Source organism: Podarcis cretensis (genome assembly GCF_951804945.1).
Source record: "Podarcis cretensis genome assembly, chromosome: 1".
Lineage (NCBI taxonomy): Eukaryota > Metazoa > Chordata > Lepidosauria > Squamata > Lacertidae > Podarcis > Podarcis cretensis.
The window spans coordinates 55,177,164-55,194,922 of record NC_137170.1 but is presented as its reverse complement, the minus strand read 5'-3'; positions in this window follow the sequence as shown (position 1 = coordinate 55,194,922).

Here is a 17,759-nt window from a genome sequence, read left to right as displayed (position 1 = left end):
CCCGGTACCTTCCTTGCGATGGGGGTGGTTCTGATCTGTGCATCCTGAGCCCGTCTCTCGTCCAGCCGCGCCATCAGGGTAGCTACATGCGCCTCCAAGTCTCGGTTCCTCTCGACCAGACTCCGCACCACAGCTTGTGGCTCCGTCTCTCCGGCTGTCCCTGTTTGGCTCATCGTGCTGCCTCTCTGGGGCTGCACACAAGCAACGTCAGTGACTGACAGATTGCTGTAATGGTTCTAGGGGTTGCTTGTGAGTAAACTGGCGCCACACCTGGCTGGGTTGCCTGAGTGAACCTTTTCCGTCCGGACAGCCACTCGCCCGTGACTGTCTCAATCGCTGGCAGAATCCGTCAGTGGGCGTTTCTTAAACTTCTTCCAGCAAAGAAGCTCTTTGACGCCTAGTCTCCGCCTACTCTCCCTGCGCGGAAGCCTTCTGTGCAAGGAAGGTTTGGGCAGCAGAGGACCCGTGCTCTCCCCGCTGGTCCCCGGTGAGGAGTCATGGGACCGCCTCGCCGATTCCCCCATCTGCCCCCCTTCTCCACTGGTGCTACGCTGATTTCCTTCCCCAGAAGATGGGCTGCTTCTCCCCATCCCGGGACGCTCTCCGGAATCCCTCTCTCTCCCTCTGGCTCCAATGGCAGTTCCCTGACACCAGTGCTTCATGCTGCAACATTTTGTTGAAAGTCAAACTTGAATCGAAATAGAAAATACACATCAATTGACAATGTGGTAACTTATTTCTCACAATGCATTAATAAGAAGTCAGTCCATATTCTCCTAACTATTATGGCCGTGGTAAGATCACAGCGAATTTTAGCACCGAAACTTTTTGCAGAAGATCAGATGTTTTTGTGATAGTTAAAATACATCATGACAGTGACTGGAAGTCATGACAATCTGACATTCAAGCCTAATTTAGAAAAACAAAACCCATCTCAATGTACTGTGATTGTTCTTGACATCACAGTCCTAAGAGCATCATTAAAATAAAAGAATTCGGATTTAAATCTCTGAAATTTAAATGCCAGCATTCAGGCAGTGAAGTTATAGCATTCAAACTGTGGGCTGATTGTCAATATGCCTATTTTTATTGTGACAAGAAAATAGTTGGTCAGACAGCATGCACTCTCAACAATTTTCAACCATGGATTTAAGAACAAACCCCCCCACAGATGATATGATATAACAGGAAAAGACAATATTGGGACCACCCCATATAGAACATTGGGCAACACATGCCCAAGCTTGTCCTAGTGAGTCATCTGAAATGACTCATAGATTTCTAAAGTTTTCAAGAAAGTACTTAACTCCTTAGAGCAGTGCTTCCCAATTAGCTAGGTACTTCAGACCCCCTGTTTTTCAAAAGCCAAGCTATGGACCCCATATTTTTAAAAATGTTGATGTATGTATGTACGTATGTATGTATGTATGTATCTCTACACCAGTATGGTGTAGTGGTTAAGAGCGGTAGTCTCGTAATCTGGTGAACAGGGGGTCGTGTCTCCGCTCCTCCACACGCAGCTGCTGGGTGACCTTGGGCCAGTCACAATTCTCTGAAGTCTCTCAGCCTCACTCACCCCACAGAGTGTTTGTTGTGGGGGAGGAAGGGAAAGGAGAATGTTAGCCGCTTTGAGACTCCTTCGGGTAGTGATAAAGAGGGATATCAAATCCAAACTCCAACTCCTCCTCCCCCTCCTCCTCCTCTTCTTCTTCTTCTTCTTCTTCTTCTTCTTCTTCTTCTTCTTCTATGGTCGTTTTTGTTATGTGAATGGTGCCATGAACCCCCTGGATGAATTACGTAGACCCTCTGAGGTACATGGTTCACCATTTGGGAGCCACTGTGTTAAAGCACAGAGTCTCTCTCTCTCTCTCTCTCTCTCTCTCTCTCTCACACACACACACACACACACACACACGTTGATTGCTGAGAGGTTAGGGTGACGCATAGCTGCTACTCTGCTGACCTCCATAAGTGGAGATACACCACTGGTTCGAGGGGCTCCTTCAATGGAAGACCCAGCTCCATCCAATGGCAGGAGCCAATTTTATTTTTTTTTAATCATGGAGTGTTGTCATGAGACTCCTGCAACAAGTCCATTGGTGAGCTATTGAGATCGTGCAGAGGTAGCCCTGATGCAGTATCCTCCAGAAGTTGAACTCCAAAACCAGTTTCCTTGCTGGTGATAGCCAGTGAAAAGAGTGTGGTGCTGAGAACACAATAGTCACAGGTTATTTGTTTTCAGTTTTTTTACATTTCAAAATGAACATTTTACGAATTTTAAAATATCCAGTGACCGCCTTTCTCCTTCTATGGTTCATATTACATATCATACATTCCTGCATATTTTACTATAACTATTCAAATCAATTTTCCACTTTTACATCAATCAAACATTGTTTACTCTGTTGAATTTATCTTAATGCTGCCAGAGTTTTCAGCTGTGTACAATTATTTTTCATATATTCAATAAATATTCCCCACTCTTCTTTAAATATATGTTCTTTTTGCTCTCTTATTCTGTGTGTGCCTGCAAGTTCTGCATATTCTAACATCTTAAGTTACCAATCCTCTTTTCATGGGACCTCGCTCACTTTCCATTTTTGAGCTAACAGAACATGGGCCGCTGTTGTTGCATACATAAATAAACTTATCTGTTACCTGGGAATTTCTGTTATCCCCAGCAAAAAGGACTCTAGTTTTTTTGGGGAAGGTAAATTTAAACATTTTTTTCCAATTCATTATAAATCATTTCCCAATATTATTTAACCTTTCTACATGTTCACCACATATGAAAAAAAAATTCCTCGCATTTCTTTACATTTCCAACATGTATCTGATTCAGCTTTATACATCTTAGTCAACCTTCTCAGAGTTAAATACCATCTATGAATCATTTTCAAGTAGTTCTCTTTCAGAGAATAACACGCGGTAAATTCCAAATCTCTTTTCCAGAGCTTCTCCCAGAGGTTTAGATCTACATTGTGTCCTGTATCTATTGCCCAGTGTGTCATTAATGCTTTAACTAGCTTGTCTTTTGTTTCCCATTCTAATAAAAAATTACACATTTTAGACAAGGGTTTATCCTTATTTTGTAACAGTTCTTTTTCAAATTGTGAGCTTGGATCCAAAAACCCAATTTTTGGTCTGCCTTAAACTTATCATATATCTGGTGGTATTGTAACCAATCTGTGACGTGGCTCCTTAAGTTCTTCATAGGTTTGAGTCTGGGTTCGCCCCTGCAAAGTCCAGCAATTCCCTGTAAGTCGCCCATTGTCTGTCCATATTAACTCTCTTAATTGTAATTGCTTCAATAAAAGTGTTTTTCTTTCTAGCAGATTTTTATATTTCTCTATACAAATTCTTCCTGAGAATGTGGTTCATAACTTTGCTTTCTCATACCAAAGACATGCATGTCAGCCTAATTTTAAGTCATGGCCTTCCAAATCTAAAATGTCTGCATTGTCCAAATAATCCATTTCTTTAACCAACACAAGCAAGCTGCCTCATAGTACAATTGCAGGTCTGGCAGGGCAAAGTCTCCTCTTCCTTTTGTATCAGAATTTTATATTTAATTCTTGGCTCCGCCCTCCCCCCAGATAAATTCAGAAATATTTTTCCATTCTTTGAAGCAGCTTGCATTACAGTGGTACCTTGGGTTAAGAACTTAATTCATTCCGGATGTCTGTTCTTAACCTGAAATTGTTCTTAACCTGAAGCACCACTTTAGCTAATGGGGCCTCCTGCTGCCACCGCGCCACCGGAGCACGATTTCTGTTCTCATCCTGAAGCAAAGTTCTGTTAGCGATATCTTAAGAGTTACTATAAAATTGAGGAGTGCTAAAATGCAGAGGGAGAGGAAGACGTAGAATTACAGCGATAAATTGTGTTAAGTTAAGGGTGAAATCGAAAAGGAGAATGAATTTATTTTTAATTGGCTAAAAAGGGTTGCTGAACAATTGTTTAAAATAAAGGATGCAAAAAGGGGAAGGTATGGGGAAGTCCGGGAAAAGAGGCTTATGGAAATGAGGTAAAGAAAGTATGACCTTTTATGTTTGTCTTTATGTTGCTTTTGTGTTTGTTAAAAATTTGGAAACTAATAAAAAATTTATTAAAAAAAAAAAAAACAAAGTTCTGTTAGCGAAGTCTGTAACCTGAAGCGTCTGTAACCTGAAGTGCCTGTAACCCGAGGTACCACTGTATTTACAATCAGAATTGAATGGAATAAAAACAGTATCCTAGGGAGTACATTCATTTTAACGGCTGAAATTCTACCTAGCAGGGAAAGTTTCATCCCCATGTCTCCAAGTCTTTCTTAACCTCTTTCCACAATTTAATATAATTGTTTTCAAATAAGCTGAGGTTCTTTGTTGGCAGCCAAATTCCCAAATATTTGACTTTTTAATCTATTTTAAACCAGACAACCTTTGTAAAGCTTTTTTCGACTGCTCCTCCATGTTTTTGACCAACATTTTGCTTTTGTCAGATTTTATTTTAAAACCTTTTATTTTAGTCAGAGATTCGATCCCTGTATGGGACAACTGTATATTCCTGCATTGCAGGGTGTTGGACTAGATGATCCTCAGGGTCCCTTCCAACTCTACAATTCTATGAAAAGTCCTAAACTGGGACCTTATGGCCCAGGGTACTGGATGTCTGAGATGTAAAAATACCTTTCAAATTCCTCCTTCATGCTTCCCCACAACCACCTGTTCTTGATGGCAAGAGCCAGCAGGGCTTGGGATGCAGAAGAGAATTAGCCACTCTGGTCCACTGCTCTCTGGCTGGAGATAGGATTGCTCTTTTAGTAACAGAAGCACTACATGCAGCCAAAAGTATAAGCAGAGCACTGTTTCACTGGCAGCATCACAGCTTCAAGAGAGCTAACCTCTGCGTTCCCTTCCAAGTGTTTATTTCTGTCTCTGCCCTGGACTCTCTCACAAATGGAGGATTTTATTTTTACATGTGGATGTTAAAAGTAGAAATTCCATTTCTCTCTTATTATCTCTTAAACAAAAACTGACAAATCCAAGGATTGCTTTTCATCAGTCCTTTACAGCATGGAACATTATCTACATATCATATTCCTTTCTCACCATTTTCACCTGGCTGCTTCCCCCCCCCCTTCTTCTTCGAAAGCAGACTATGACTACTGTTATCTTTCCTCCTGAATATCACAGAGGAAGTGTTAGAACACCTGTGGAAGTCGTGAAATGGAAAAATCAATAAATCACAAACTCATGGCATGTAAGGCTATGAGTGGCTACTAGCCATGATGGCTATGCTCTGCCTCCACAGTCAGAGTCAGTAATGCTTCTAAGCATCAGTTCCTGGAAACCCCGGGTCAGGGAATACTCTTCTGCTCAGGTCCTGCTTGCAGATTTCTTACAGGCAACTGATTGACCTGTGAGAACAGGGTGCTTTGTCATTGGCCTGATGCAGCAGGCTCTTCTTATATTTTTATGACTTAAGAGTACAGCCCAGTTAGACATACCTGAAGGAGCGTCTCCACCCCCATTGTTCAGCCCGGACACTGAGATCCAGCGCTGAGGGCCTTCTGGCGGTTCCCTCATTGCGAGAAGTGAGGCTACAGGGAACCAGACAGAGGGCCTTCTCAGTAGTGGCGCCCGCCCTGTGGAAAGCCCTCCCATCAGATGTCAAAGAGATAAACAATTACCTGACATTCAGAAGACATCTTAGGCAGCCCTGTTCAGGGAAGTTTTTAATATGTAATGCTGTACTGTTTTTAACACTTGACTGGGAGCCACCCAAAGTGGCTGGGGAAACTCAGCCAGATGGGCAAGGTATAAATAATAAAAAATTATTATTATTATTATTATTATTATTATTATTATTATTATTATTATCATCCTTCCACTCCCCCTACCCCTTTTGCTCTCAGACATTCTCTGTCTTCCCTCCCCAGTTTCCTCCTCCCTCTGACATCTGAAGGACATTTGTCTTCACTTATTTTTCAATTCCATCCTTGTCTATGTACGGAGACTCTTCACATGGTTCTGTACAAAGAATAACCTGATTCACCCTTCAAACTATTTAACACAGAGTGCCTGCGTTTCTGGTTTGCTTTTGTTTGATTTATTTTCCCCACTCAGACTTCAGGCTCGTCTGTCTTCCTTTCAAGTGATCTTCCCTGTTTTCTGAGTCATCCCGTGCTCTTATCCACCGAGAAGGCACAAAAAAAGTATTTCCTGCAGTTCCATCAATATGGCCATGGCCTGTGAAAAAGCAACCAGAAACCCCTTCTGTGAGGTAAGTTTGACTTCATGCAAATTCAGTACTTTTATACTGACAAAGTCTTACTGTGACAATGCCAGAGAAGTTCAATATTGCAAATTTTGTTCAAAGTCCCCCCAACCTCCCACTCTACTTTCAATTTATGGTGTTTCTGTTACTAACTTCTTTGTGAAACTTTTCACTCTATTCCCTTGTTGTTAACTGCAGTGGAAGCAAAGTCTCAGTACATGATCTGCATTTGCTCACACTGATCCTTTGTTACCCATGCCATTCCTCCTTATCTCTTCCCTCCATCCTCTTTTTTTTTTATTCCTCTAGCAAAATATGAATAATAGGTGCTTTGGGGCAGGGACCCACCCTTCTTGTCAGAACCCAAACTGTAATCAGTGTTAACTAAGATTTATTGAAACAAGCCAACATCAAACAATGGTTTCTTTGTTTCAAAAGCTGTAGTTAACACTAACCACAGTTCCTTGTTCAAACACATAAACAAACCACAGTTCATAGAAAACAGAAGTGAATATTTTTGATATGCTCCTTGCATCTGCACTGGAGTGGAAGGAAAGGGGGGAGGGTGAGCTTGTGCATGCAATACTAAATAGTGGTTTACTTTTACACATGAACCAGATCAGTGTAAAAGTGTCTTGTTCTTCTTGTTGGCATCCGTCTGTCTCAGGAGACAATGGAAGACTTCACCTTTGGGGTGAAGTCAAACTGTTGGAAGATTGCAGCGCCTACTGGCGCTGCAGAGGTAGATACAGGAGAGACAAGTTTTGTTATAGCCGGGGCAGATGAAGGCATCCGGTTGTGGTGATGCAGATGCACCATGGCATTTCTTCTCTCTCTGATTCTCCACAGAATACAAAATGGAGAAAGAGAGATTTGGGGCTTGTGGGTTTCTTTGCTCTTTCACATGCACTCATTATTTTGCAGTGACTGGGGGAACAGGGCAGGACAAGAAAAGGTGTGAACTAATTTCACATCCTGTCTTGTTCTACAACAGGAATGGGGAACCTGTTAGACTCCATCAGCCCAAACCAGCATGTCCAATGATCGGGGTCATGGGAGTCATAGTCTAGCAACATATAAAGGACCATATCCTTGAACAACAGCAACAAGACTGATGGAAGCATATATAGGTCAAGGCTACAAGGAGCAGACTAAGTGAGGTCAGGCACACAATTGTATTTCTGCTCTGTGATGATGGGTAAACTCCCTGCACATTTGCTAGAGTTGTCCTAGGGAAAGTGAAGTATGGTAATTGGGAGACATGCTGTGCATATCTTATATGGATTTTGTGGGCAATATTTTCACAGCTACTATATCTCTCATTCAAATAACATTGATTGTGCTAAGTTGGGGGTGAACAAGGATGGAATACTAACTAGTTTACAGCTTCTTTCAGTGCCATTGGTTCAGACTCCTATACATGCTTACTCAGAAGTACTGCTCCTGTTGACCCAGTCGGGACGTACAAGTGAGGATTTTCACACAAGAAGTTGCTGCTGCTGCTGCTACTCTGCCTATCTGGATTGATCCCAGCCACTCAAGGCAGCTTCCAACAAATTAAAATAGTAAGACATCAGACATTAAAAACTTCCCTATACAAGGAAGTATATACAGTGTGATGGGGCCAGGGGCGTACAAAGTGGGGGGCGGAGGGGGCTGTTCACCCCGGGTGCCACTCTGGGGGGGGGGGAGATTGACAAGATGGCCCCTGCCTCCCCCCAGCTGCAGAGCGGCCAAGGGTGCTCGCAGTCAGTATGGGCGTTGCTCTCATGCAGCAACCATACAGGCTGCCACTCTCACACGCTCTCACACACCATCCATACAGGCTCCCTCTTGCACGGCGACTGTACGGGCTGCCGTGTGTGCACACTCCGTCTGGGATGCCACACGTCTGTACAGATGTCATGCATGTGTCACCGGGCGGTTCGCCCCGCCCCTCGGCATCCCGCCCCAGGTGCCGGAGAGGGTACCTCTGCCACTGGATGGCGCAGTCGCACTCACCCTCTGGTTGGTCCTGTCACTGCTTACCAGAAGGCAGAGGGGAAGGGACAAGATGACAGTAGGGTCAACACACTGCAAACACACCAGCAGAGCCAACTTGGTGGAGAGCCACCGTGGTGTAGTGGTTAAGAGCGGTAGTCTCATAATCTGGGGAACGGGGTTCGCGTCTCCGCTCCTCCACATGCAGCTGCTGGATGACCTTGGGCCAGTCACATTTCTTTGAAGTCTCTCAGCCCCACTCACCTCACAGAGTGTTTGTTGTGGGGGAGGAAGGGAAAGGAGAATGTTAGCCGCTTTGAGACTCCTTAAAGGGAGTGAAAGGCGGGATATCAAATCCAAACTCTTCTTCTTCTCCTCCTCCTCCTCTCGGTGCTGCATTTTTGCCAGGCTTGCAACCACCTTGCCCTGCTCTACATTTCAGGAAACAGCAGCAGCACATCTGACCAGAGGCCTCCTTTACCACACACAAGCATCCTTTATGTATTGGGGGGGGCAAGGTCAGCCACATCCCCTCCACTGCCATATGTGCAGGCCAAATGCTTGGTACATGTGTGAAAAGGTACTGGTGTGTGTGCACAGAGGGCTCCTCCACACAAGGAGCAATCCTCGGCCATTCAGTACCCTTGTGTGGAGGAGCTCTATGCACATACAGTGACATGAGTGTAGAGGCCCTTTCATGTGTACCTAACATAGTGATGTTAGACTTTGCATCAATGGTACCGCCTTTGTGTGAAAGATGAGGGAGAAGCCAGCACTAAGACCGCTGTATGTTGGGATGGGGAACATATTTGATTCCAGTATCATTTGAAGCTGGTACTATCAAATTTTGCTCTTTCCAAAACATTATGTGAACCAAAGCACAGTGTCTATCAAAATTTGCATGGATCTGCATTCTGCTATGCAGTTTGCCAATTGACCAACATTTGCAAAACAAAAACAAAAACATGTTTTGGGGGGTAGTGTGCATAAAAATCAACATATTGGAGCAAATAACACACAAACTGAATTGTATTGGGAGAACTTGCTTGCAAGAAGTGTACATTAGTCAAAACTGCATATAAAATGTGATCAATAGGATCAATTCACATGAAAATGCTGATGAATTTTCATGCAGTTGTTTTTTTTAAAAAAAAAATCTGAATTGCAGCAAAATGTGGAGAACTGAATTAAAGATGGGAAAAACTGAGAAACTGGCAAGTCCTTCCATCTCTAGTTATATGTGACTCCTTGTGGAGATCTGCCTTGTGCTTTGAGAAAATCTATCCTAACAAATTCCCCAGTGAAATTAATAAAAGCTTTTGTCTTTCTGAGTATAGCAGAAAAGACAAAAATAAGCAGCTAGGCAGTAAAGACAGAGATGGAAGTGCAGTCCCTTTTCCTCTCATGTGCTTCAGGTAAGAAATATCACTTGTAAAGCAGATAGGGGAAAAAACCTTTTCTGTGATATAGATTTACATTTCAGGCTTGCTAATAAATGGACCAGTGAAATAGCTGACTGCTCCCCTATTGCAGGTGTGGGAGTTATTTACTTTCTAATCCTTTCCCTTTTAGCCCTGGCTGGACAAGAATGAAAATCCTTGGCTCTAAGTATTAGGAGAGATGGCAACAGTGCAGGAACCAATTTATAGGGTTTCACTTGGGTAGTTTTCTTCATTTGACTCCTATTAGCTTTGATAATGTATCCTCACCATTAATCAGCCAGAAAGAGTAAAAGGCAAAGCTTTTGTAATATGTGCAAGGTTGTGCATGTATGTGCATGCATGAATGTGTCCCAAGCGTAAATATCAGATTAGTGCCCCAAAGCATCTCTTTTGTCTTCTATTGTGCAGGAAGCTGTGGAATCTCTGATAGAATTCTGCACTTTCGAAGTAACAGGACAGAATCCATGTAGTAACTTGTCTAATTTCAGGTAGCTTAGAGTATAGATCAGTGATGGTGAACCTTTTAGAGACCGAGTGCCAAAACCCACTTATTTATCGCAAAGTGCCACCCACAGCAGAGGATCACCAAGGGAAAATGTGCACCCTGGGGGTTGTAGCTCCATTTTGCACACACCCCGACGCCCCATCCGAGGTGCTTCTACTCAGACACAAGTCCCAGTATCCATGCCCAGGCTCTGAAAACAACATGAGCGCCCACTTGGGTATAGCGTCACATATCCAAATGGGACCAATGCCCTACCTGGCCTTTCCCTTTGTGCCTCCCTGGCCACAAGGGTGCCTTCTCAGTCTGGGCATCCTGCGTGGAGCGGCTGAGCAAAAAGACCCCTAAAGGCGCTGCAGCAGACCGGCCAGTTTGGCGTTTTCCGCTCTTTACTGTCCTGCTCGTACAGCATCCGAAACCTCAACACACATCCGAAACCTCTTCATCCAGGAAAGCAAGTGCTGTTATCACAGTTCAAGAACCATTTCCAGCCAGACCAAAGATCTCAGGGAGAGCTGGCAGCAAGGCCACTAAGGGGTGTGTCAACAAGATGAAGTGTGCCCTAGGGAGGGGCCTGAAGTTCCCAACCATTGAATTCAATCTACATTTCTTCCAAAGAAAAAGGGCAAGGCTCCTCTCCCTCTTCACAGTTATATAGAAAAGAAAAAATCAGTAAAAAAAAAAAAAGCTAGTCTCACCCCTGTATTACTATGACCTGAGTAGCTGCTCCTGCCAAAACAACAGCTTCTGCACAATTGTTAAAGCTACATGGCAGCCCCCGCTATCCTTTGCCACAGGTCACTGTACTTCCACATAGTCCTCTGTCAATTTCTACCACAGAGACAATTATGCGCTCAGGTTGTATGATGTTGACACTTTCCCTTTAAAACTAGCTTTCAAACTGTCTCTGGGTGAGAAAAGCCTGTCACATGACTTAAACATCTTTGGCTCAGGCGAGGTTTAATGGCAGCCCACAGAGACCTCTGTTGCATTGCTGTTTCCCATTTCATCACTTTAGTTTGGACTTTATCTTGGCTTTTGTCTTAAGTTGCATACTAACTTCGCCAAACCTTTATTAGACATTGTACGTATTTTACATATCTCTTAAGTTGCCAGTGCTGAAGAAATCTTACTTTGGAGGATGGAGTAACACTTTCAGGAAGCTGTCCTGTTTTTGGAGAAGCTGCGTTTTGTACAAAATTGCAACTTCTCCACCAACCCCTGAAGCTGTGCCTTTAACAGCAGCTTTCTACGCAGGCACAACCACAATTAAGTCTCATGAGGCACAGTGCTGTTAAAGAGGTTGTGTTTATTCAAATCACAAATGGGAGATATGCAAGCCAAACTGACCAAATTCAGAAAGTATAGGCAGATGAGAATATCTTTATTGTGACTCCACAGCCAAAGGTTAGGACACACATGCACACACACCAGGATTCACTACACAAAAGGCAATTGCGACTGCCTCCAGGGTGCCCTTAACACAATAATCTCTCAGTGTACCTAACAGTGTGCCCATGTTCTTAACATCCTCACTTACCTGCACTCAATGCAAAACAAACATACAATCTACGCCACGATCAGAAAGCCAATCTGAATTTCCCAACAGTGTGCATTAGATGAAATAGAGGGATCCTAAATGCTAGTCAAGGAATCTCCCCACTCAAAATAATTCATACTTGGCCCCTGAAACAGGCAGCTAAACAAAGCCCACACTAGATTTGGAAGCAAGAGGTGAAGAAGGAAGATTTGGAGTCAGATCTGGCTTATAAAGCCAAAATCTATCACCTTATGTCTTATGAAAACCCACAGGGCTCCCCACTCCAAAACCTTCCCTTCAGGAGTAGCTCTTGTAATTCTTCCTTGTAATAATGGGGCGGAGGTGAGAGAAAAGTGCTCCTGCTCTAGAGTGGGAATGACATTAGCTGGCAAGAATAAATCACTCACTCATCAAATGGTCAATTAGCTTCCTCGTTTCCTTCCATCCCCTGCTGTACTCATGTACTGATGTTACTCAGCTACTGATGTACCCATGTGAATCTCCTTTATGCATGGGGAAATTCTGGACCATTTGGCTCTATGTGTCTCCGACAATATGTGTATAAGACCTTTTCACATAAATGGTAAATGACAGGGGACATCAGCAATGGGGAGTCTGCATGGGCTGACAGTTCCCTCACACCATTCTTTGAATGCATGAGGAGGGTTCATCTGAACCCACTCTAATATTTATTTCTGTTCTATGAAAGGTTGGATGTGCTGATTTCTACAGTCTGAGGAGCTGTCCAAAGGCACAAGAGCAAGCCAGGGGTTGTAGGCAGTCCTAGTCGCAATCAGGGTAGATCCCTTAAAACTAAGTTACCAGTGTCCACTAATTTAAATGGGTCTACTCTACTGGGACGTGGGTGGCGCTGTGGGTAAAAGCCTCAGTGCCTAGGGCTTGCCAATTGAAAGGTCGCGGTTCAAATCCCCGCGGCAGGGTGCGCTCCCGTTGCTCGGTCCCAGCGCCTGCCAACCTAGCAGTTCGAAAGCACCCCCGGGTGCAAGTAGGTAAATAGGGACCGCTTACTGGCGGGAAGGTAAACGGCGTTTCCGTGTGCTGCGCTGGCTCGCCAGATGCAGCTTTGTCACATTGGCCACGTGACCCGGAAGTGTCTCCAGACAGCGCTGGCCCCCGGCCTCTTAAGTGAGATGGGCGCACAACCCTAGAGTCTGTCAAGAATGGCCCGTATGGGCAGGGGTACCTTTACCTTTACCTTACTCTAGTATAAGGGATGCGGGTGGCGCTGTGGTCTAAACCACAGAGCCCAGGGCTTGCCAGTCAGAAGGTCGGTGGTTTGAATCCCTGCAATGGGGTTAGCTCCCATTGTTCAGTCCCAGCTCCTGCCTACCTAGCAGTTCGAAAGCACGTCAAAATGCAAGTAGATAAATAGGTACCGCTCCGGCGGGAAGGTAAACAGCGTTTCCGTGCACTGCTCTGGTTGGCCAGAAGCGGCTTAGTCATGCTGGCCACATGACCCAGAAGCTGTCTGCGGACAAAAGCCGGCTCCCTCGGCCTACAGAGCGAGATGAGCACCACAATCCCAGAGTCGTTTGTGACTGGACCTAACGGTCAGGGGTACCTTTACCTTTACTCTAGTATAACTAGCATTGAATACAAACCAATGAGTGGGCAGTCAACATTGAACTATAATGACTGTTCTGTCTGTGTAAGCATTTCAGCTTAGCAGGTAGAACAATTCCCCACAATTCATGCTGTTATTTCTGGGGGTTCTCCCAACCCAACCCACGTCATGGGGCGGCATGGGGAGGAGAGCCTTCTTAAGCAAGTCGAAGTTATTCTGCAGGGCTTCCACTGATAGGGCTTGTTAGGTGAATCCCACTCCAAGTTTTTACTAGAACGTTGGCAAAATTCACTTCCAAATGAAAAATAAACTATATCATGTCTCCTTTTATTTCAAAATATACTTGTTTCAGAACTATTAAGCTGACTTTCTCTATATGTATGCATCACAGCCTACTTTCTTCAGCCCCAGGGTTGCCAGATTAAAAAAATATGAATGAAGGCAAAACAGCTACTTCTCCTACCCATTCCTCTCAAGGCTGTTTCATCTGCCCACCTCCCCCACCTACTCTCCAGAAAGCACAACCTCAAGTATGTGAGTCTCAGAGGAGCAGACTAAAGGACCAAGGGCAGAATAGAAGGTGAAAGTCACAGGGACTTTGTTGTAAAGAGCTAATCACCGAGTAACAAATTGGCAACCCCATTCAGATCAGCCACGTATCATTTTCAACCTGAATGCTCTGTTTGTTCTTCTGAGGTTAATCTCCCATGTGCTGTTCTTGCCATACACTGCACAGCACGTTCTGCTCTGCTGCACATTTGGCCCAAAGGTAGCAAAAGTAAATACAGAATCTCTCTTTAATTAAAGCCCATCACGTTTACGCATTAGGCAAATATCATAGGATCCCTTGTGGAGCTTCTGGACATCTGGCAGACTTATGCTGGCTTCTGGTTCCAGCTATCCCTTCAGAATAGCATGGAACTAACAGACCAAATGCACATACCCACAAAGCTCTCAGGTAATCTAACAGCTCAGAAAATTCCGCACGTTCCCCTTCCGAGCAAGAGAGAGGCACATAATAATGTTGATCCTGTGTTGCATGCCTTGAATGAACTAAGCATTCTATTAAAAAGCAGGCCTGTAAACTGCTACCCTGATTGGGATTGAGTGTTGTAGTCCTGTGCTGCCAGGCCCAGCAGAGCTCAATGGAGGAAGAAGTCAGCCAACCATCCAAGTCTCAGGGGGCTACTTTCCTGGAGGCAGAGTATGTATACAGGGTTCAGTCCAATCCTAAGGTCAGGAGTAACTCAGTTCATGTAGTCGGATGATCCAGGGGTCAAGAAAGCAAAGGGTTCAAGTTCACAAGAAGCAGCAAGGTCTGGTCAGGAACGGCAAATGTTGTTTCCAGCAACTGACTGAGGCTGGAGACTCTGCTTAGGAAAGCTGGAGCCAGCTGGTTCTCATCAGGAGCAAGAAGGCTGATCAGCAGCAGGTAGAGTCACTTTGCCTTCTGCTCCTTCAGGCTGCTGCTCAGCAGGTGAAGCCGACTTCTGGCCCATGACACTGAGTGAAGAATCAACCCGAATCTCACAAGCTCTATTCAGGGTTCTGCATGAGAGAGGGAGCGTACATGAATAGAGCATGCTCCCCACTGCAGCCAGTCACTCTCTGATTTGTGAAGGGCAATGGGGACAGGAAGGCAGAGCTAGTGGCACTGTCCCCATTCTCCTCCTCCAGATGCTGAAGTAACCCAAAAGACAAATATCGGAATGAGACTATAGGACACTGTTCCAAAGACTCATTTACCTGTGGTCTGGTTAGTTAGTTAGCTAGCTAGCTAGCTAGCTAGCTAGAAATACTTGTGTCCTGATACTAGACAGAGTTCAGAGTCTAATCTTCTTGTCAAGCCATCTCAAGTAGGTTCCAATCATTTATTATTGTAATTCCACATTCCATAGCTTCACTATGTGGTATTTGGAGAAGTACAGGTGAAGTGGAGGATCGTGGAAGATTGCAGTAGTTATTTCTGTAAGTTAAAATTGCATATTGATATATTGTGCAAATTCACTTGAGCAAAATTTTTATTGAGGGTAACAACACATTGAGAGCATGGGAGAGCTCTAAGAAGCACCTATATTACAGTTGGTGGATTGGACACCTTTTTATTTCGATTGGGTATGAATGTGCTAATGCACAACAGCTTCTATGCGATTTCTTTCCATGTTGGATTGTACTCCAAATTGGCTTCTTCCATGCTCCCACCGCTTACTAAATGTGAAAGTACTCTGTGGAATGGAATCTTATCATCACCATCATCACAAACCAATTCTTATTTTATGAACCCTCTTTCGCCAAAATGGCACCAACTACACAAGAGGGGCATATCAGCAGATTCAAAGGAATGCTGGGTTTTGCAGAAATACAACAAAAACAAATATTTAACTGGGAAATAGGGGGCCAGGAACACCCAAAATGGCTGATTGAGCATGCTCAGCGGCCACAGAATAGTGATTGGATTTATTTATTTTTTTGCCAGGGATGGGCAACAGAAAACTAGAGAGGGGAATGGAATGTAGTATTCTGGCTGGCTGGAATCAGGCTTAACTCCACACTACACCACTTTGATGCAGATCCACCTTGTTCATGTCTACTATGAAATATGTCCCCTTGAGTTCTATCAGACTTTCTCCCTGGTAGGTCTGCACAGGCCTGCAGTCTAAATGTTGCTAGTAATGTAATAAAGAAGGTGAAATATATATTTTTCCATCCTTCAACTTTTCATAACTGTGTCCTTTTGAAGATTTCAGATTTATTTCAGCCTTTCAAGGTCATGGTAACAAGAAAGAACCAGTCCCAGGTGGAAAAGATTGTTAGATTCATTTCCCTTGGCAATGGTTGTTTATAACCCAACACCTAAAGACAAGTGCTAGGCTCACTTGTGGAGGGGTTTTTGATGTCTTTAGATATCAAAGGCCAAAACCTGCTTCAAAAAAAAATGCATTGTGAAGTTCAAGCTTGAAAGGGTTATGAACAGGAAAAGCAGAGAACGTTCACAGCTTTGGTCTCTGTCTCCCAGTGAGTAATCAGTAATAGTATCATGCTGCTTTTATGATGCAGTAAAGGGCACTTTAAGGTCTAGTGGAAAGTGCTTTGAATATTTTATTGATTTTTTATTTCTTTTCCACGAATATGAAATTACCACCTTGGAGCACTTGAGCCAATTGCAAGTGGTGTCTGGTCTTAAATATTTATTTCCCTTTGTATCTTTCCAGCCTTACATCACCTTTAAAACCATTTCAAGCAGGCAGCTATTAAAACAGAGCAGGGCAACAGAAGATGAACTATGAAATTTGCAAATGTGCCATACAGCTGGTGTTGCATTCGGCATTCTATATTTACAAGACTTCCCAGCTTCCTATTTCCACCTAACTTTCTTTTTTAAAAAATGCTGCTGCTGCTGCTGTCTCTCTAGCTAATTGCAGTTTTAAAAATGGCTGCTGAATTATTTCTTCTCAAACTGACAGCTCTATTGGCAGCTCATAGGACATTTTGCCACAAAAAAAAACTTAAAAGTGTCTTTGATCTTCTCTTGTGCTACAAGTGCCCTGAATGAGAATAGTGGCAAAGACACTGACTGTGAATCCGAAAGTCCCTGGTACAAATTTTTCAGACAGCCATGACCTTCCTAGGTGGCCTTAGGCGGCTCTTCATCACACTCCGACCCACCTGACAGGCTTGTTGTAAGGACTGCAACTTAATCTGTGCAGAGGCCTCTTGAGTATGCGCTATATAATTGCTCAGATCATTCACTCTAATATCAAAATTCTGTAGTCCTGTCATGCTGACCATTATGGAAGCAAACCACCCACAAAAAGGCAGGGGTTTCCTGTCTGTACTGTTCCCAGGCTTAGCTGAGAGCTCTCTCCTCGTCTACAGACATAAACTCACCATTTCTGAAGTCTAAAACAGGCTTTCTTAGCCTGATGTCCTTGTCGGTTTGCAAGCCCCCTCCATAGAGGCTGGCCCCTCTCACTGTCCTCGGAGCTTGCTTACCGGTAACCTCCTCTGGCTGATATCCAGACAGACCAGGGAGATTTTGATAGGCGACATTTTCCCAAGAGTGGGTAAAATGCACAGCCCCTCCCTCCTGCTTCCACAGGGGAAAGAAAAGAAGTCAGAAATCTATTTACATGATGTTTATTTCTGACATTACAGCTCTAGAGAAAAACACGTCCTTTCAGTTCAGTTCTTCCAGCAAGTCTGACAAACTTCCTGAACATGCGCAGTTGGAAGGTTTCAAATTACACTCTTCACAAAGACTTATCCAGCCTGTGAACGTCCTGGGAAACTCTTCTTTCCCACAGATAGGTGCATCATGTGATGTCAACAATCTGGCTGTCTGCAGCGGTGATGTTTCCATATACTGACAGTCCTCTAGGTGTTGTGGACCACAACTCCCACCAACTCCAGCCTTGAAATCCAAAACACCCGGAGGGCATCAGATGGGGA